A 22,353-nucleotide genomic window follows, 5' to 3' on the forward strand; every position below is an offset into this window, starting at 1 on the left:
TTGGATCTCTGCCCCCCCTACCTTTTATAAATCCCTCCAAATCCTTGAACGTCATGCTCTCCGCCTCGCCTATCGCATCCGTCTCCCCTCCCCCACGCGGATCCTGTACGATCTCATCCCCTTCCCCCACCTCCTCCTTTTCCTTGAAAAGATACGGATCCTGTACACCTCCCGCAAACTCGATCCTCCTCACCCGCTCGTCTCCCCGATCCTCTCCCACCCCCGCCCGCTGCCGCGCCTGTATTCGCACGTCTCACCCGGTCTCCATCTCTCCACCCTCCTTACCCTCTCCCAAGGTGGCTTCCGCCAGCTCCCCCTCGCTGATGATGCCCTCCTCCCCTCCATCTACCCCTCCTACCAACTTTGATCCTCCCGCCCTCCTCCTTTGCTTGCTCCTCTGGGCACCCTCCCTCCCTTCTCTCCCTTTTCCCTCCCTCCTCCATTTCTCCCCCCTCCTCCCCCGGGCTTCCCCTCCCCTGTCCCTCTCCTCCTGCCCCCGTCTCCTCAGCCATTGGCATCCTTTTTCTCCCCTCTCCCCCACCTCACCCCTGTTCCCCTCTTGGCAGGTCCCCGGACTCGCACACGCTAAGTGGACATTCGCGCGCCGGAGATCACCGCCACCAGTGTTTCGTGTGTGCCATCATGTGTTCAATGTTCACCGTCACACTCCATCGTTCACCAGTGCCATCGTCTTCTTCAGTGTTTGTGCGTCGTATCAACAGTTTGCAGTGTGGATTATCGTCGAGTGTGAACGGCTCAGTGTTTGTCTTTATGTGTCTACTGTTTTATTGCCCACCATTCTGTAACTTATGTGTCTTCTCAGTGTTTCTTCTCTTTGTGTATCCTCTGGCTGAAGAGCGGCGTAGAATGCTGCTGACAGCCTGCCTGTTGTACAGATTTAAAATAACAATAAAGAAAAGAAAAAGCTAGAACGCACCATTAGACCCAGAAGAAGGCCTCTGCAACCGTGGCTGAAAACGTTGGTTTTTCTCCAGCAGCAGTAGTTTTTACATTATGGCGGTACCATACCCAGAAAACTTTTATGTCAAAAAAAAGTCATGTTTACATATGGCGGGAAGGCATAGTGTTTATGCTAATGAGTACAATACAATTCACGATGTGCTGCGATGAGACTAACGTTTGACAAGGTGATCGACGTGGCCTCGACGGGCCTCTAAACAAGCTAGGATAAAATGCAGACGCGATTGATATCCACGTTCAAATATGCCATCCTACAGCCTAATGGCGTCACAGACAGTATGAAAGCATTGTTCCAGTGTCTGCACATCTGGCATGGCCCCACAGGTAGATATCTAAAGGGTTGAGGTCAGGCGACTGATCACGGCATGCGACTGATCCATCAGCCGGGGTGGATGTTGTCAAGGTGCCTCCACAGATAAGAGCAGAGTTGTGATGGAGCAGCAGCCACATTACTCTTCAAACCAGCACAGGCACGTCTTCCAGCAGACAGCAGGGTGGTCATCCTCTGGAAGTGCAGATATGCGTCACCTGTGAGACGTTATGGAAGGATGTCTGGCCCCATGAGGCGGTCATCAATAATTACCGCACACACACTGAAGCTGAATCAGTGCTGATGGTTCGCTACCATCATACCATGAAGATTCTCCATGGTTCACAAGTGGCTGTTGTGAAGATTGAATGTGAATAGGATGGGTAACAGAAGTTCAAGCACCATAGTGGCCATTGGGACGAACTGTTACGGGGCAGTTTGAAACGTTCCCTTAGAAAAATTATGAATGACTGTGCTGGTAAACTTCTTACGTTATTTGATTTTCAAACAGCTGAGCAAAACTCAACGTACTCAGATATTTCTATCTTTACTTATTCTGATCATCACTAAACTGACACACAATATTTTTAGCGCAACGCAATCTCACATTCAATAATCCCTACAAAAGGATGACCCTGACTAACAATAACCTATTCCTTTCATGAATCACTTACCTCACAAAAATCTTCGTTACTCGAACTACTGCAATCCAGCTAGCGCCAATACTGCCAGCTAAATAAAAGATTCTAACTACTGAAGGCACTAACTACTGATACGCACAGTTAGCAAATCAAAGATTTTGATAAAGAACAAACAATGTATTTACCTTAATAATGTTCAAAAGTCATCATATATGTATCTATCAGTTCATGACATCCATCTTTACAAATTTCCTTTTCCTGGCGGACACCCGTCGAGGTCGTCCGCTTATACTGACCTCTCAAAACTCTGGCATCTCTCTCCCCACATCCACCATTTCTGGCGGCTCACCTGCAACTGCCCAACACTACACAAGCGAATATTCCAACAATAAGTCCAACTAGCCACAGACTGCACACAGTGCAGTCAGAGATTTTCATACAGAGCGCTACGTGGCGTTACCAACATAAAAACCTAAACAGCCTACTTACAAGTTTTCCAGAACTGTCTCAAGACATACAAAAATTCAAACAAACTAATGTTAGATCCGCATTCGACGTGAATAATTAATTGCAATCAGAGAAATGATTTGAAAATTAAATGTACAAGTTATCTTCAGCTTTCATAATAAACTAAAACAAATTAGCATGCTAGTAGGAAATAAGGGAAATGTTTTGGAGATACACTGTTCGACGGAGATGCTGAGACACATGTGAAACATTCAGCTACCCTGCTGCATCCTCCTGCGAAGTCTGGCGAAGGAAAGGGATCACTGCTGCAGCTAACCCGCATGCTTCCCTGGTGTAACGCTCCAAGGACAGAAAACCCCCAATTAACAAACTTCGTGGAAACTTAAAGTAGGGAAGTGAGTCATCTTAACAGTGACGGCAACTATTGACGATAAAATCTACACTGGCAATATTTTGCTTAACACCTATATTATTGAAATACTGAGAATAGCATACAAAAAGGGGAGATAAAAGGAAAGGATTATCATAATGCTTTATCAAACATCTATAGAATAAATTAAAAATCATATGAACGAAGGTTAAATCCAAGAAAGTAATTCAGTCAAAGATAACAGTTACCATGGAAGAGAGTTGTAGCCGCATCGAAAAGGAAATTCAGTGCGACTGCAATGCAACTCGGATATGGAAATGTTCAGTTAGTTAGTTGCTCTTGAGTCGCTCTAGAGTACTTTTGCGATAGTTGTCTGGACGCAGACGCTGTTAGATGGTTTCAGTTTTGGAAGTCTGACAATTCGTGAGGTAGAGACTGAAGTATCGCTCAGTCATTCGACTGATGAAAGTTAATCTTTACCGTTCTCAACGCGACGGTTAGTAAGACGAGTGTTAGACTTCGATTGAGTGATATTGGTTTGTCGGACTTAGCCTTCGTATTGATGAATAATTACAAACCTTGAGAGCAACGGATCAACGACAGAAAAACAGTTCGTAGTCTTGAGTATGACACAATAAAACGAAGACATGAAGAAAGACAAGTACGCCGATTACTCAAAAGTTGTCGTCAGCGTCACGATTACTGAACTGAGCAGAAATTTAATCTTGAATGACATGTCGGTGTGCGTGTGTTGTAGGTACAAACAATTAATTTCAGAAAGAACAATAAAATCTGAGTCAAAAGGTATATCTTACGTGTCGCCTAACTCTTTAAACATTTTAAGTGACTGAGCGAGTACACGAATAATGAACAGTGAAGAGTGATTAGTTTAAACCAGTATTATTGAAAAAAAAATTACTCCAACATAAGTTATCTCTTTAGATACGTCGGACGGTTCTTAATAACTAGACGTAGCAACGGAATAGTAGACAGCAAATTTTTATCCTCGCTATGTATGATGTGAAAAACGACCGTAATGATGAAATCAAGAATCAAGATTTCATTTCATCACGGAACTAACTGGGCATAAAAATAAAAATAAACAATTGCGGTTTACCAGTTCGCACAAACTGAGAAGACTGTTGCGGACAGACAACACAATATTTCTAAAGTACGCGAGGAGTTGTGTTCTTACGAGAGTTATGGGTGCTGTTGCACGTCATACCGACGGGGACGAACATCGTTACGAGTCGCGCCTTTTCCCAGTGAGTGAAGATGGAGGGAAGTGACGTCGCACTGCAACACCCCAGAGCGTCGCCCTGCTGATAGAGAACAGTTACGACGTATTGTAGTGACTATCCACAAGAATGTTTTACAAGACAGGGTGAGAAAGAATTGTTAGCGAGGGGCACTACTGTCCACCGAATGTAGAAAACCAACTTTTGCGGTGGATGCTGGAGATTCATATCTTACAAGTGGAAAGGAAACCTCGAGCTAGGCCTTGGAAAAGCGTGAGACGTCCCCGAACGTGTAACTCGCACAAAAACATTGTGTATGGACATAAAAACTCTCAACATTGGTTCATCCAAACTATTTCCGGATAGACAGAGAAAACGACAGTGCCGGAGGCAAGTTGCCTCGTTGGGCAAGGAAGGAGACAGTAACAGCGACAAACGGTTTTTTTGAGAGGAGAATAGTAAGATGGAGATCATTGGTTAAACAAGTAAAACACAGCCCAGAGAAAGGGACACGAGCTTTCTGAGCAGAATTGTGGCCGGTCGGAGCTCGGAAGTTTCAGAGCTCTAAGCCTCTACAGAGAAATGCGGCAAAGGGAAGCTTCCTTGTCGGATGCAGTGGCACGGAAATCACTTCATCTCATAACTTCGTCTCCACAGCTTCAACTGACAATCCGCCATCTTCGTCAGCTTCCGCCACCAGCTGATCTGATGCATTTTGCGGTTTTTGAAAACATTCGGGCCATCCAGCACTTAGCTACAGGTGTGGGCAGCTTGTACCTCCAGTGGCTGATGTCGCAATACTTGAGTCACCGTCAGCTACACTATGGTGAGAGCAAGCCGCTTCACGTGAGATGTAGCAAATTTTGAATCATTTTACAATATTACCGTCTCAGAGCCTCACTCTGAAGTTTTGCCTTGTGAAGTCATGAAACGTTTGCCTTTAAAATCTACAACAGGTGTGACATATTACGTTCAGTAGTGCTATGTATTGCCTTCTTAATACTATTCTATACTAACAACTTTCACGACTATCATCATGTACTTAAAAGATTACTGCAATCCTCCCCCCGCCCCCCCCCTCCCCCCCTGCCCTCATCAAAGACTTATCAGATTTGTTTTGGCATAAGTTGCCATTATGAAACATATGAAACATTCATTAAGAAGTTGTCACAGGTTGCCATTATTAAGTATGAAACATGAAGTATTTAAAGGTTCATTTTGCAGTAATTTTGAATTGACTAACATTTGACGAGCAAATAAACACAAGTGATCAGGATGTGGGTATCACTCCATTCCCCCTACCCACAAGTCTAAAGAAACCAGCGACAAAACCCTCCATCGGTAGTAAGGCCTCCAGGCATTCTAAGTGATACGGATAGTGGAAGTTGTGAAGAATGTTCCACACAGTCTTCTACGAGGGTAATCCCAAAAGTACGGTCTCCTATTTTTTTATATGTACAGGGTGTTTCAAAAATGACCGGTATATTTGAAACGGCAATAAAAACTAAACGAGCAGCGATAGAAATACACCGTTTGTTGCAATATGCTTGGGACAACAGTACATTTTCAGGCAGACAAACTTTCGAAATTACAGTAGTTACAATTTTCAACAACAGATGGCGCTGCGGTCTGGGAAACTCTATAGTACGATATTTTCCACATATCCACCATGCGTAGCAATAATATGGCGTAGTCTCTGAATGAAATTACCCGAAACCTTTGACAACGTGTCTGGCGGAATGGCTTCACACGCAGATGAGATGTACTGCTTCAGCTGTTCAATTGTTTCTGGATTCTGGCGGTACACCTGGTCTTTCAAGTGTCCCCACAGAAAGAAGTCACAGGGGTTCATGTCTGGCGAATAGGGAGGCCAATCCACGCCGCCTCATGTATGTTTCGGATAGCCCAAAGCAATCACACGATCATCGAAATATTCATTCAGGAAATTAAAGACGTCGGCCGTGCGATGTGGCCGGGCACCATCTTGCAGAAACCACGAGGTGTTCGCAGGGTCGTCTAAGGCAGTTTGTACCACCACAAATTCACGAAGAATGTCCAGATAGCGTGATGCAGTAATCGTTTCGGATCGGAAAATTGGGCCAATGATTCCTTTGAAAGAAATGGCGGCCCAGACCAGTACTTTTTGAGGATGCAGGGACGATGGGACTGCAACATGGGGCTTTTCGGTTCCCCATATGCGCCAGTTCTGTTTATTGACGAAGCCGTCCAGGTAAAAATAAGCTTCGTCAGTAAACCAAATGCTGCCCACATGCATATCGCCGTCATCAATCCTGTGCACTATATCGTTAGCGAATGTCTCTCGTGCAGCAATGGTAGCGGCGCTGAGGGGTTGCCGCGTTTGAATTTTGTATGGATAGAGGTGTAAACTCTGGCGCATGAGACGATACGTGGACGTTGGCGTCATTTGGACCGCAGCTGCAACACGGCGAACGGAAACCCGAGGCCGCTGTTGGATCACCTGCTGCACTAGCTGCGCGTTGCCCTCTGTGGTTGTACGCGGTCGCCCTACCTTTCCAGCACGTTCATCCGTCACGTTCCCAGTCCGTTGAAATTTTTCAAGCAGATCCTTTATTGTATCGCTTTCCGGTCCTTTGGTTACATTAAACCTCCGTTGAAAACTTCGTCTTGTTGCAACAACACTGTGTTCTAGGCGGTGGAATTCCAACACCAGAAAAATCCTCTGTTCTAAGGAATAAACCATGTTGTCTACAGCACACTTGCACGTTGTGAACAGCACACGCTTACAGCAGAAAGACGACGTACAGAATGGCGCACCCACAGACGGCGTTGTCTTCTATATCTTTCACATCACTTGCAGCGCCATCTGTTGTTGAAAATTGTAACTACTGTAATTTCGAAAGTTTGTCTGCCTGAAAATGTACTGTTGTCCCAAGCATATTGCAACAAACGGTGTATTTCTATCGCTGCTCGTTTAGTTTTTATTGCCGTTTCAAATATACCGGTCATTTTTGAAACACCCTGTACGTAGACCTGTTTATTTCTGCAATGGTTTACATCAGTTTACAGCTTGAATATATAGCTATTTTTCGACATAATCACCATTTCTGTCGACGAATTTTTGTAGACGCTGTGGCAGTTTTTGTATGCCCTTGTCACACCAGCTCGCCGTCATGCTGTGCAGAAAGTTATGAACTGGTGTGATTGTTGCTTCGTCTTAGGTGTAAAGCGGTATCCCCAGGCTTCGTCACCCGTGAAAATTGAGTCCAGACGGTTGTCCTGTTCGGCTGCAAGGCGGTGAAGAAATGCGCGGGAAGCATCGACTCGCTGCCGCATGTGGTCTTCAGTCAGCATGCGTGGCACCCATCTTGCGCACACCTTCCAGTTGTTCAATGTTTCCGTTAAATTTCTGTGAGCGGTCCTGCGGGAAACCTCAGGAACCTACGTGCAGAGATCATCCAGGGTGATTCGCCGACCTTCACGCATGCTTTGCTCAATCTTCAACACTGTCTTCTCAGAAATTGGCGGTCTCCCGCTTCTTTGTTCGTCGTGAATTTCGGTCCGACCAGCTGCAAACTCTCTACACCACTTACGAACATTTTTGTTATCCATGCATGACTCACCATACACTTTCGTCAATTGGCGATGGATTTCAATCGGCGCAGTGCCCTTTGCGTTCAAAAACCGAATAACTGCGCGAAATTCGCACTTGGCGGTAACATCCAACGGGAGCCTCAGCGCGGCGGAACAGAGTTTTCTACTTATGAAAAAATAGGAGAGCTTACTTTTGGGATTACTCTCGTAGCTTACCCCATGCTGGCGGGCCACCTGACTGTTTACTTATACTAGAGTCATGTTCTACAGAGTTCAACACCTGTTCCTCCAAAGCCTGCGTACATATCGGTCACAGCCACCTTTCATGGGTACCCATTCCTGAACCTGTCTTACACAAACGACTAAACACAGTTCCAAACAGTTTATGGTACAGTTGCTGTCGGCCGAGAATACTTTACACGGTTGAGTCACGCTGCCGTCCGCCCATTGCCATTTGTCTGTCCGCACATACAGATCACGTGAGACCGTTTCGTTTGGTATACCGGGCCATCGTCACTCAGTGCTGCACTGCACACACACGTCCAAAATACAAATGTGTCGGCAACAGCAGGGATGCGGATGGCACCTATAGTACCGACATTACCGATGTGTGAGCGCGCCGTCGTCAGAGACAATATTACCGTCCTCTTGAGTGCAGAGCTAAAAAGGTAGTACGAACAAATAATTCCTACTTGCCTGGTGTGTTCTCATGTCACGTGTGCGAGTTATTACCTTATTACCTTCAATGTGCTGATTCAATATAATGTAGGTTTCAATAATTGAAAAGTAGATGGTCAACGATATTTTATCTCCACCTTCAAGGGGGTGTGCCTCACTTAGAACTAATTTCCAGCCTTACATCCATATGAACGTTCTTGCTCCTTATCCCCAAAGGGATCGTTTCCTGCAGTTTTTGTCCCTTTAGCAAAATCATCATGTATAACACGAACAACGGTTCTGCTACGCTCCCTGTGCTACATCAGTCAGTATTTCAGTGGAGGGATGTGCGATGCTGACAAATCATCGATGCCGATTTATATTTTATTATCGACGTCCAAAAATCGATGACCAATAATAATCGACCTGGAAACATCGATATTTAAAACATGGATGTTAAATGATGAATATATAGAATAGCATAAAGAGCAACAAAGAAATACGTCTAATCAATAAGTACGAACATTAAAAACTAACATTACATATTCTTCCTTAACTATTCGTCGAGCGCCGGCCGGAGTGGCCGAGCGGTTCTAGGCGCTACAGTGTGGAACCGCGTGACAAATACGGTCGCAGGTTCGAATCCTGCGTCGGGCGTGGATGTGTGTGATGTCCTTAGGTTAGTTATGTTTAAGTAGTTCTAAGTTCTAGGGGACTAATGACCTCAGAAGTTAAGTCCCATAGTGCTCAGAGCCAATTGAACCATGTATTCGTCGAGCGCTATGCATTGTTATCAGCTGTTAGTAGTTCCAATTATGATCCGGGTACATACTGATTATTACTGTTCACTCCACATTTATCGTAACACAGAATTATCTTCTATTTTTGTAGTGCGTTTTGTAACCACGTAAGTGGTAAAAAAAAAACATTATATCAAAAATAGTTTATATCACTCGTCGGCGAATATGACGTTCCTACACTAGCTTATAATTTCGTAGGCATCTTTAATCTTAGTGAAAGGCGGCTAACAGTGTTTATTATTCGTATTAATTATCTTTCGAAGTAACAAACGAAAAGAGTAAAATTATTCGCGAGATGTCAGGAGACAAACATTTGAAAAACTTTAGTTGTGGCTGTATTGGTTACATCTGCGTAAGTATTTACGTTTTCGTGGATAAAATGTAATCGCTCGTATGATAAAAGGAAAATGTACTTACATAATTGGAAGCATCATTTTTAGCAGTTAAAATTGATTCCAAAGAATAGAGGCACACAATATTTGACACCACGGAAGCATGAATTGAATTAACGCTGAAAGACTTCAGTCTACAATTAGCTACAACAGCCAATGTTACTACCGTAGTTCGTTCAAAAATAATGCTTCCCACCTCCCCTCCCCTTTTCTAACTCTACACCTTGGCCACGTTTGCCAAGTCTCAGAATTGTTGGTGTTATTGTGAGACAAATGGCTCTGAGCACTATGGGACTTAACATCTGAGGTCATCTCTGCCCTAGAACTTAGAACTACTTAAACCTAACTAACCTAAGGACATCACACACATCCATGCCCGAGGCAGGATTCGAACCTTCGAACCTTCGCGGTCGCGCGGTTCCAGACTGAAGCGCCTAGAACCGCTCGGCCACAGAGGCCGGCTATTGTGAGGCATTTTCACATAAAAGACTCGTTTAAATGACGAAAACATCATTGCCATTGGTTAAGAAGCGGTAGGGAATCACAATATCGTCATAACTATGTACAAGACTCCTGCGAAAACTTCAGTATCAGTCTTGTAGGAATATTTAAATTTTTTCTGATGCTTGGGTTGTGTCCCACTCACTGGAGAAGTAGCATAATCCGACCCATCCCTGAGATAATATTTTCAGATAGTGTGCTGATGTGATTTGAAAGTTACTTGAGAAACAGACAGTAACGTGTTGTTTATGAAAAACTGACGGATTGGTAACATGCAGTCACAGGAGTGCCCCAGGTGTCAGCCCTTCGCTATTCTTCTATGTAAATGATATCTTGTCGGTTGTTTCATCTCGTAAATATTTTTGCTATGCCGATGACATCTTGCTTTAGTGAAGTGCAAGACTTCAGGTTAAAGGTATTACCACTGAACAGATAAATGATGATCTGTCTCCAGCATCTTGACGTTCAGAAAAGTTGAACTTAAGCTAAACGCGACGGAATTAATTAGTTCTAAATTACACAGACAGTTACCTCATATTCTTCTCGACATCATCCCAGTAAAAGACTCGTACTTGCCTCTAAGCTCTCCAGAAGTTTAGCAACGTATTTCCACAGAGTGCAGGTGCAGGTCAACATGCCACAAGTAGCACAAACTCTGTATGGTTATAAAATAAACCATGAATTCTTGCGTGCGTTGAATCTGCTACATTCGCCTATTTGATCAAGTCAGTGCTTCGTTCGCCCAGTAAAGATGTTCGCGGCTACACATACTACCATACTCAGTGTCTACTTCATCAACTCCTCAGTGCTCATGCACCTCAGTACCACATAAAAAAACGCAAACACTGTGGGGATTTTTGCAAAATATTGTGAACCTCAACATTGTTCGCCGATTAGTTTCTTCAAAAATCCACCTTTTGTAAAATTTTAAGAGATGTTTAATATTAAAAATAAAAAGCTCTTGTTTTGAAATTGGATGCAGCTGATCATAAAAACAGATGGTGAAAGTTTCCGTGAAGCAAAGTTAGAAAGTTCTATTTCTGTAATTAAGTTCAGTTTATCATAAAAAATATGGTACAAGTTTTAATGAAGTTATCTCATCTATTTTTCAAATTATTAAGAAAAAACCAATTTTCGTATCTAAATTTTGTAAAACGACTTAGATAAATTAATCTTTGTTATTTAGCTACAAAGCCAAGAGGTCAACACTACAGAATGCTCGGAAATTCCCGTTACAAACTTCTAGGACTTGTAGAGTGGAGAGAGTATTTTCATTACGACGGTTTCTATTCAGATGTGCCCACCTCTACTGATGGAAAGAGAAAAGTCTCCAGAGTTGCTCGTCCTGGTATGCAGTAGCTAGCCAGGATGACGTGTAATACATCAGATGGTCACCTGATGTCACTTCACGTCTGCCTTGCGGCAAGACCTATTCAATGCATGTGCGTCTTCGATACAGTAAACATGCTTCGATATACGTTTTCGGAATACACAGGCATGCACCTTGTGTATGGTGGAGCTAGAGCTAACGGAAGAGGTGCTAGTCGGTGTTATCACGAACGTTTTCCACAGTGCAGCACGCCATCGCGCAAACTTTTAGCTCGAGTTATGCAGCGGTTCCGAGAAACATGTCCCTTTAACGTTAGTATACAGGACTGTGCTGCTCCACGCCAACGCTGCACGACCGAATTTGAAAATGTACTGCGTCGCGTTGAAGAGAATCCGTCAACAAGTATTCGAACAATTAGGCGTGCAATAAGTATTAGTTACCACTATAGTCTGGGACTTTCTGCGTGAGCAAGAATTACATCCGTACCACTTCCAAAGGGTACACGCTATGCGCCCAGTCGATTTCTTTGTAAATTTGTAAATTTGTGGTAAGATCGGTCCCTAAACTTACACACTACTTAATCTAACTTAAACTAATTTACGCCATGTATAACACAGACACCCATGCCCGAGGGACGATCCGAACCTCCGGCGGGGGGAGCCGAGCGGACCGTGACAAGACGGCCAGACCGTGCGCCAACCCCGCGCGGCCAGCCGATTTTTCACAACTTGTTGCGTACTTACGTGGATCGACAGACCCTAGTTTCCACGTCGAGTTGTGTTCACAGAAGAATATTAAGTTCACTGGGGACCGTGTTGGGCTTTCGCGAAACAGCCGTATCTGAGCAGGCGAAAAACCTCGTTCCACGCATGTTCAGGGACTTCAGCACCGGTTTGGTATTAATGCGTAGTCCGGTATTTTGGACGTCATTTGACTGGGCCAGATCTCCTCCACTCAAGCTAACTGGTCTTGCATACTTGATCTTTCTACAAAACATATTGGACCTGTTCTTGGAAGCTGAATGTCCATTAGGAAATGTGGTTTCAGCATAACGGTGCACCATCTCACTTCTCACGTGCGGTTCGGAGACATCTCAAGAGACGAAATGGTGAAGTATGTCACAACATTGGTAGTCGCCACATCAGGCCGCTGTTGTGAAGTATCAGTACTGTTCTGTACCTAAAGTATGGAGTAATGTAAACACGTAATGTTTGTGTGTTAATACAAACAAATGTGCTTAAGTAATAAGTGGAGCTTTTGTTATGTTTCCTTTTGAAATGTTACCTAATAATTGGACTGCGTCACGCCTAATTCCATTCCTCAAGCAGAAGTCGTTCAGTTAAACATCTGAAATGAAACCATCTTAGAACGGAAACGGTACGTTTACGGACATGGGTTCCTATTCAAAATATTATGTACTCACTCCCCTCTACAAGTCCTAGAAGTTTGCAAAAGGAGCTCCCGAACACCCTGTATGTTTATTTATGTAATAATGAAACTATACCAAGTTTTGACAAAGCTTATAATACCGCAATTTTAGAACGGTACAGAAATTAAAGTGGAGACTGTGCAGAGGCCTACATATATCCTCAGTTTCCGTTTGAAAAATTCTAGAGTTCAAAATTTAAGAGTCGGCGGGCTAAGAAATCTGTAGAACATAAAGTGCAGATTCACTTACAGAAAAATTGGGTTCGTTGTCAGTCTTCAGCTAACAACGACATAAATAACTTTGTGGTCGTAAAGGATGTTGACCGTACACTGTTTCCAAAACTGGAAACGATTTTGGAGCGGGTGCTTCGTTCACAGTCCGCACCGGGTATATACAAAGAACGAAATGTCTGCACATCGCTTATATCTTGTGAAACTGTGTAGAAATGAACTTATATGGATTAAGAATTTACCTGGAAAGCCCGTGTTTCGTTCTCCGTGTTCTGTTTTGCGTGCCGCCCGCTATATTACAGAAAACAGCGTGGTATGTGTCCGAGACTATTCTTCATTTTAAGGCGAGCAATTAACCATGCGTAATTAGAAACAAAGAATAGAAATCGTCTTTGAACTGTGTCGAGTTCTGAGTGTGGTAAGAAAAGCTTTTAATGATTTTCAAAATTTATAAATTTAGACACATTATACCGAGCAAGTAAACGGCAGTAGGCTTTTATTTACCGTCGTAGTTCCTCACTCCTTTGCTCTGTTCTTAGTCAGTTAGAACGTTTTATTTCATTTTGTTGACTGAAGACCAGAGACAGCATATTCTCCATCGCTTTCTGGCCGTTTGTAAAATAGCTTTTATGCCCTTGTATTTTTAACGAACTAATGTTAATTACCTTATTTTTACCATTATTAAACCTTATACTTTATGTTATATTTTTTTCACAGATGTATATACCTGAGGATGTATTTGAATCATCCCGAAGCCGGTTGTGTATGACCCGGTAATAAAGGAACTACTAACAAATAATATGGCTACCAAAATTTTTTTAGAAGATTTTAACAGCTTTTTAGAAAAAATTGAAATGTCTCTACCTTGTAAAAGGCTGTGGTATTATAAAGTCGCACAAGACTACCAATAAAATAAGTACGTTCAAAAATTACGGAACAAACCAAATACTTTTTACTCGCCTTCCCACAGTGCCCGTGTTGTGGCCATTGCCTCTGTAACAAGCTATCCTGCATTCTGCGGAACAGTTCAGTGCCCTGTTACATTTCAGAAAAAGCTGAAACACTTTCTTCAGTATCATCACTTTTCCCTAAAAGAAGACACGTGTGATTAGTTTCTCTCTGTAAAGCAAATATTTCCATCTTCTCCGAGTTACACATACTTTTGATTTCGTTTCTCTGTCAGTTTAGTCACTTACCTTCCCCCCCTCTCCTATACTTATGTTCTATCACGTTCCTCTGTCTATCTTCTCCAAAACCATCTGTCACGTTCATTGTTGGCACTGCCCTTGATTTGAATCTACCTCCCTGGAATTTGTGCCGGCCGGTGTGGCCGTGCGGTTCTAGGCGCTTCAGTCTGGAACCGCGTGACCGCTACGGTCGCAGGTTCGAATCCTGCGTGGGGCATGGATGTGTGTGATGTCCTTAGGTTTAAGTAGTTAGGTTTAAGTAGTTCTAAGTTCTAGGGGACTTATGACCTCAGACGTTGAGTCCCATAGTGCTCCGAGCCATTTGAACCATATGGAATTTGTCTTTATTGAGTTACTTTTTATGAACGAATACAAACAATGTACTTTTTTTCTACTCTAAGACTATTAGAACATGTACAAAGCATTAAATAGTTGAGAAGCAGGACAGGAAGGCGACTGGAAGAACAGCGCAGAAATCAAAACCGAAACGGCAATGGCAAAAAATGCAGCAATATAGACAAAGATTTGGAGAAATCTAATAAAATATTTTTTACTGAGTGTCCTTCAGTGTGCTCTGTAACGTGGACAATCAGGAAGGAATACATAGAAACGCTAGTAGCTTTAGAGATGTGGACATAGCGGCGAGCCGAAAGAATAAGTTGGATGGACAGAGTGAAAAATGAGGAGATACTGAGAAGAGCTCGAGAGCGAAGATAGTTACTGAATATTGTAAAAAGAAAGAAAGAAGCTGGCTCGGACATATATTAAGAAAGAAAGAGCGGTTTATAAAAAAAAATGGTTCAAATGACTCTGAGCACTATGCGACTTAACTTCTGAGGTCATCAGTCGCCTAGAACTTAGAACTAATTAAACCTAACTAACCTAAGGACATCACACACATCCATGCCCGAGGCAGGATTCGAACCTGCGACCGTAGCGGTCGCTCGGCTCCAGACTGTAGCGCCTAGAACCGCACGGCCACTCCGGCCGGCAGTGGTTTATAAAAACATTCTTAAAGAGGAATATGGTAGCCAAGAGGAGGCGAGGGAGGAAGACATTTAAGCTCCTGGATGATGTAATAGACGGAGGAACTTGCAGCAACGTTAAGAAGGAAGCAATGGATAGCATGAAATGCTGACACGAAGCACCTACTAACACAACAGAAAACTGTTAATAACTGTCACTGTCAGCATCATTTAAGTCATTATTAGTTGTAAGTGTCGGATTCCACACAAGTTGTAACACTTCTTATAACATGCGTGTCGTACTGAATGTAAAATAAAATATGTAAATATCTTGTTCGATGCGAGAGAGCGTCTCTCATCTCAATCCGGTTACATGAATAAATAAATACAAGTGAAATGCGATGAATAGGATATCATCAATTGTGTCGACGTGATTTACTTCATTACCGTATTTTACGGACTATGAGACGCACTTTTTTTCTTCGAAAAATTGGCTCCAAAATTAAGGTGCGTCATATGCTCGAAATTAACATAAAAATGTCCAGTGTACGATTTAAAATTCACACCAGTCTTAAAAATGCCCATATATTCGATGCCGCGGGAAACCTGCCTCTCGTCCGCAGCTCGTGGTCGTGCGGTAGCGTTCTCGTTCCCACGCCCGGGTTCCCGGGTTCGCTTCCCGGCAGGGCCAGGGATTTTCTCTGCCTCGTGATGACTGGGTGTTGTGTGATGTCCTTAGGTTACTTAGGTTTAAGTAGTTCTAAGTTCTAGGGGACTGATGACCATAGCTGTTAAGTCCCATAGTGCTCAGATCCAAACCTGCCTCTATCTAGCAACATTGGATTTAACTGGCAGGAGCAGTGTACCGATGAGACGATCATGACCTGCGGGGATTCACAAGCTGGCTAAAACTGTCTCACTCCCGCCCCGCCATCACAAACCCAGAACACTGTCTAGCCTATGATGCGTCATTGCAGTCTACGGTGCCAGTGAACTTGGACTGAAAGTGATTTGTGTTGTCGGTAACAGAACAATATTTTTGTAAGTGGCTAGTTTCCTAATGGAAAAAATTAAAGGTTTTCACATGATGTGGGTTATAAACTGGAAGTAATAGCATGCGCAGAAGAACACGGAAACAGAGCAGCTGAGCGGCATTTCGGCCTTCACCAACAGAAAAAACCATTCGCGATTGATGGGCCAGTAAAGAAGAACTGAAAAAAAATGAGGGAGATTAAGTGCGTAAATAGAGGACTGAATGCAAAATGGCCAACACTAGATGACCTGTTGAAATGGATTCAGGAACACCTAAATGGCAATGGAATTAATAGAAAAATGATCCAAATACGTGCTCCGTAAAGTAGCGCTACAGTGAAATTTAACAAACTTTAAGGGTGGAGTTGGTTGGTGCTACAGGTTTATGAAGCGTCATGGACTTAGCATGCGAACCAAAACCAAAATATCTCAGGAAATTCCACAAGTGTATGAAAAGAAAATGTTATCTTTCCAACGCTTTATTATTCAACATCGAAAGAAAGTCAGTGTGCAACTAAGCCAAATAGCGAATATGGACGAAACTCTACTGACAGTTGTTGTGCCTAGTAACAGAATTTTTGCCGTGAAAGGTGCTAAAATTGTATCTGTAAAAACAAGAGGACATCATTTCATGCACTACACTGTTGGCCTTTCATGCAGTGCTGAAGATACTAAACTTAATCCAATGATCATTTTCAAGCGCAAAACAGTTGCAAAGCCTTCGAAATACCACCAAGTTGTTGTTCACGTATATGACAAGGGTCGGATGGACGAGGCTGGTATGAAATTATGGATTAACAGAGTATGGGAGAGAAGGAAAGGCGATTTACTGAAGGACGAGTTCTCTTCTTGTGCTCGATATGTTCAGTATCATTCGAAAAATTCTTTGAAAGGGAAACAGACGGAAATACACGGCTTGCTGTTATTACGGAAGAACTTGCTTCACAGTTGCAAACTCTTGATGTCTCGATAAGTAAATCAATGAAAAAGAGCGAGGAATGAAACAAATGAATGAAACCCGAGATGAATTAATCCCAAGGGAACTTTACGTCCTACAATCAAACATGTGTGTCAGTGGGTAAAACAGTTGTGGTCTAGAGTGAGGCAAGACATAAGAAAGTTCAGATTACGATTTTCAGGGACTTTAAAGGTCAGCTCGGTTTTATAATCTAAGATTTTTTAAATTTAAATTGGCTTTGCTATCTAACAGTAAAAAAGATTTCTTAAAAAACCTTACTTAAAAATTAAGGTGCGTTTTATAGTGCTAGCGTCCTCCAGTCCGTAAAATACAGTACGTAAATTGCAAGTCTAGCGTACTGTACGTTTTTACTAGTTGTAGCGCAAGAAAAAACTCGTCTGCGAACGAGATTGACGCCCTTAGCCCTCTAGTGCTTCTCCGTGGTGAGCAAATTTCCTTGCCATGTTAACGTAATAAAGGCTGTCGGAAGCTAATTCAGTTTCAACAACGCAAATTGTTAGTTGATATTTCGTCTTCAAATTAATGTAAAGGACTCAAGAATATATTATCTCAATGAAGAAGTTGTAAAACAGTTTATTTCTTATAGCGACTTATTTACTGTCGTGGCAATAGATTACACCCATAGCATTTCCGGAACGATGTTTCCTGGATGCTTCAACTGCCAAATCTGCGCACATGGTCATTTACTCCTTGGAAAACATTATTGTCCAGTTTCCCCTCTTACGAAATCCTACACTTCAGAAAAGATGATTCAAATCTCATCGCAGAACTATACTTGCACCTCTACAGACTCTGCTGATTATATTATGACAAGTAAGGAATATTTTCAGATTATAGGCGACCGAGGAAATTTTAGCGAAGTCACTGCTGAACTACGATATCTTCTGAACACAGCACAGCGTTTTCTAGGAAGTTTTGGTATCTGTTGGCTTCATCAAAAGCAGATCATTATTCACGGCTTCAGTACACCTTAACTAAAGGATAAAGAATGACTTAAATAATAAACTAAACTCTAAAAAAAATTCTAATGGAGGTAATAATAAACTCCTACAAAAATGAAAAGATTTATTAGCAATGTTTTATCTTATATAGATGAGATACTTCAAATTTTTTTTATTTTATATGCATGAGACCCCCCCCCCCTCCCCCATGGACCTTGCCGTTGGTAGGTTGGCAGGGAGGCTTGCGTGCCTCAGCGATACAAATAGCCGTACCGTAGGTGCAACCACAACGGAGGGCTATCTGTTGAGAGGCCAGACAAGCGTGTGGTTCCTCATGAGGGGAAGCAGCCTTTTCAGTAGTTGCAGGGGCAACAGTCTGGGTGATTGACTGATCTGGCCTTGTAACAATAACCAAAACGGCCTTGCCGTGCTGGTACTGCGAACGGCTGAAAGCAAGGGGAAACTACAGCCGTAATTTTTCCCGAAGGCATGCAGCTTTACTGTTTGGTTAAATGATGATGGCGTCCTCTTGGGTAAAATATTCCGGAGGTAAAATAGTCCCCCATTCGGATCTCCGGGCGGGGACTACTCAGGAGGACGTTGTTGTCAGGAGAAAGAAAACGCGTTCTACGGGTCGGAGCATGGAATGTCAGCTCCCTTTATTGGGCAGGTAGGATAGAAAATTAGAAAGGGAAATGGATAGGTTAAAGTTAGATATAGTGGGAATTAGTGAAGTTCGGTGGCAGAAGGAACAAGACTTATGGTCAGGTGAATACAGGGTTATAAATACAAAATCAAATAGGGGTAATGCAGGAGAAGGTTTAATAAAAAAAATGTAATAGCGGGTAAGCTACTACAAGCAGCATAGTGAACGTATTATTGTGGCCAAGATAGATACGAAGCCCACGCCTACCACAGTAGTACAAGTTTATATGCCAATTAGCTCCACAGATGACAAAGAGATTGATGAAATGTATGATGAGATAAAAGAAATTATTCAGATAGTGAAGGGAGACGAAAATTTAATAGTCATGGGTGACTGGAATTCGATAGTAGGCAAAGGAAGAGAAGGAAACGTAGTAGGTGAATGTGGAATGGGGGTAAGGAATGAAAGAGGAAGCCGCCTGGTAGAATTTTGCACAGAGCTTAACTTAATCATAGCTAACACTTGTTTCAAGAATCATGAAAGAAGGTTCTATAAATGGAAGAAGCCTGAGATACTGGAAGGTTTCAGATATATTATATAGTGGTAAGACAGAGATTTAGGAACCAGGTTTTAAATTGTAAGACATTTCCACGGACAGATGTGGACTCTGACCACAATCTATTGGTGACGAACTGTAGATTAAAACTGAGGAAATTGCAAAAAGGTGGGAATTTAAGGAGATGGGACCTGGATAAACTGACAGAACCAGAGGTTGTACAGAGTTTCAGGGAGAGCATAAGGGAACAACTGACAGGAATGGGGGAAAGAAATACAGTAGAAGAAGAATAGGTAGCTTTGAGGAATGAAATAGTGAAGGCAGCAGAGGATCAAGTAGGTAAAAAGACGAGGGGTAATAGAAATAGTTGGGTAACAGGAGATATATAGAATTTAATTGATGAAAGGAGAAAATACAAAAATGCAGTAAATGAAACAGGCAAAAAGCAGCAAAAACGTCTCCAAAATGACATCGACAGGAAGTGGAAAATGACTAAGCAGGGATGGCTAGAGGACAAATGTAAGGATGTAGAGGCGTGTATCACTAGGGGTAAGATTTTTATTTTTTTTATTTAATCGTGTCTGAGCTACATCTGTAATTAATTAATACGCTATATATACTAGATTACAAATACAAGTAAATGATAGTTATTCATTCAAATATACATTCATGATCTTCACATATTGTAAATCGTCATTATTGTCTAAAGCAAGGCTCATATCTCTTTCCAGTGTTCGGCACACTTCACTTCAGCGTCGTTGGCCAACCACAGGTCTTGGAGAGTGCATGGGGCCAGCAAAGATGGACAGGTCAGCAGGTGTGTCATGGTTTGTTTTCCTCCACATTGGCAGGGCTCTTCTTCGGCGTATCCCCACTTGATCAGGTTATCCTGTGATCTTCCCATTTGATATCTAAGTCTATTTAGGCTCTTCCAGACTCTCCATTCCAATTGTGATCCAGCAGGAAGTTTTTCTTTAATGTTCCAACTTTTCAGACTGCCTTTATCCAATTTCTGTTTCCACATTGAGGGGTAAGATAGATACTGCCTACAGGAAAATTAAAGAGACCTTTGGAGAAAAGAGAACCACTTGTATGAATATCAAGATCTCAGATGGAAACCCGGTTCTAAGCAAAGAGGGGAAGGCAGAAAAGTGGAAGGAGTATATAGAGGGTCTATACAAGGGCGATGTACTTGAGGACAATATTATGGAAATGGAAGAGTATGTAGATGAAGATGAAATGGGAGATATGATACTGCGTGAAGAGTTTGACAGAGCACTGAAAGACCTAAGTCGAAACAAGGCCCCAGGAGTAGATAACATTCCATTAGAACTACTGACAACCTTGGGAGAGTCAGCCCTGACAAAACTCGACCATCTGGTGAGCAAGATGTATGAGACAGGCGAAATACCCTCAGACTTTAAGAAAAATATAATAATCCCAATCCCAAAGAAATCGGGTGTTGACAGATGTGAAAATTACCGAACTATCAGTTTAATAAGCTACGGTTGCAAAATACTAACGCGAATTCTTTACAGATGAATGGAAAAACTGGTAGAAGCCGACCTCGGGGAAGATAAGTTTGGATTCCGTAGAAATGTTGTAATACGCGAGGCAATACTGACCCTACGACTTATCTTAGAAAATAGATTAAGGAAAGGCAAACCTACGTTTGAAGCATTTGTAGACTTAGAGAAAGTTTTTGACAATGCTGACTGGAATACTCTCTTTCAAATTCTGAAGGTGGGAGGGGTAAAATACAGGGAGCGAAAGGCTGTTTACAATTTGTACAGAAACCAGATGGCAGTTATAAGAGTCGAGGGGCGTGAAAGGGAAGCAGTGGTTGGGAAGGGAGTGAGACAGGGTTGTAGGCTACCCCTGATGTTATTCAGTCTGTATATTGAGCAAGCAGTAAAGGAAACAAAAGAAAATTTCGGAGTGGGAATTAAAATCCATGGAGAAGGAATAAAAACTTTGAGGTTCGCCGATGATATTGTACACTCCTGGAAATGGAAAAAAGAACACATTGACACCGGTGTGACAGACCCACCATACTTGCTCCGGACACTGCGAGAGGGCTGTACAAGCAATGATCACACGCACGGCACAGCGGACACACCAGGACCCGCGGTGTTGGCCGTCGAATGGCGCTAGCTGCGCAGCATTTGTGCACCGCCGCCGTCAGTGTCAGCCAGTTTGCCGTGGCATACGGAGCTCCATCGCAGTCTTTAACACTGGTAGCATGCCGCGACAGCGTGGACGTGAACCGTATGTGCAGTTAACGGACTTTGAGCGAGGGCGTATAGTGGGCATGCGGGAGGCCGGGTGGACGTACCGCCGAATTGCTCAACACGTGGGGCATGAGGTCTCCACAGTACATCGATGTTGTCGCCAGTGGTCGGCGGAAGGTGCACGTGCCCGTCGATCTGGGACCGGACCGCAGCGACGCACGGATGCACGCCAAGACCGTAGGATCCTACGCAGTGCCGTAGGGGACCGCACCGCCACTTCCCAACAAATTAGGGACACTGTTGCTCCTGGGGTATCGGCGAGGACCATTCGCAACCGTCTCCATGAAGCTGGGCTACGGTCCCGCACACCGTTAGGCCGTCTTCCGCTCACGCCCCAACATCGTGCAGCCCGCCTCCAGTGGTGTCGCGACAGGCGTGAATGGGGGGACGAATGGAGACGTGTCGTCTTCAGCGATGAGAGTCGCTTCTGCCTTGGTGCCAATGATGGTCGTATGCGTGTTTGGCGCCGTGCAGGTGAGCGCCACAATCAGGACTGCATACGACCGAGGCACACAGGGCCAACACCCGGCATCATGGTGTGGGGAGCGATCTCCTACACTGGCCGTACACCACTGGTGATCGTCGAGGGGACACTGAATAGTGCACGGTACATCCAAACCGTCATCGAACCCATCGTTCTACCATTCCTAGACCGGCAAGGGAACTTGCTGTTCCAACAGGACAATGCACGTCCGCATGTATCCCGTGCCATCCAACGTGCTCTAGAAGTTGTAAGTCAACTACCCTGGCCAGCAAGATCTCCGGATCTGTCCCCCACTGAGCATGTTTGGGACTGGATGAAGCGTCGTCTCACGCGGTCTGCACGTCCAGCACGA

The sequence above is a fragment of the Schistocerca nitens genome, chromosome 8, assembly GCF_023898315.1.
Source record: "Schistocerca nitens isolate TAMUIC-IGC-003100 chromosome 8, iqSchNite1.1, whole genome shotgun sequence".
Lineage (NCBI taxonomy): Eukaryota > Metazoa > Arthropoda > Insecta > Orthoptera > Acrididae > Schistocerca > Schistocerca nitens.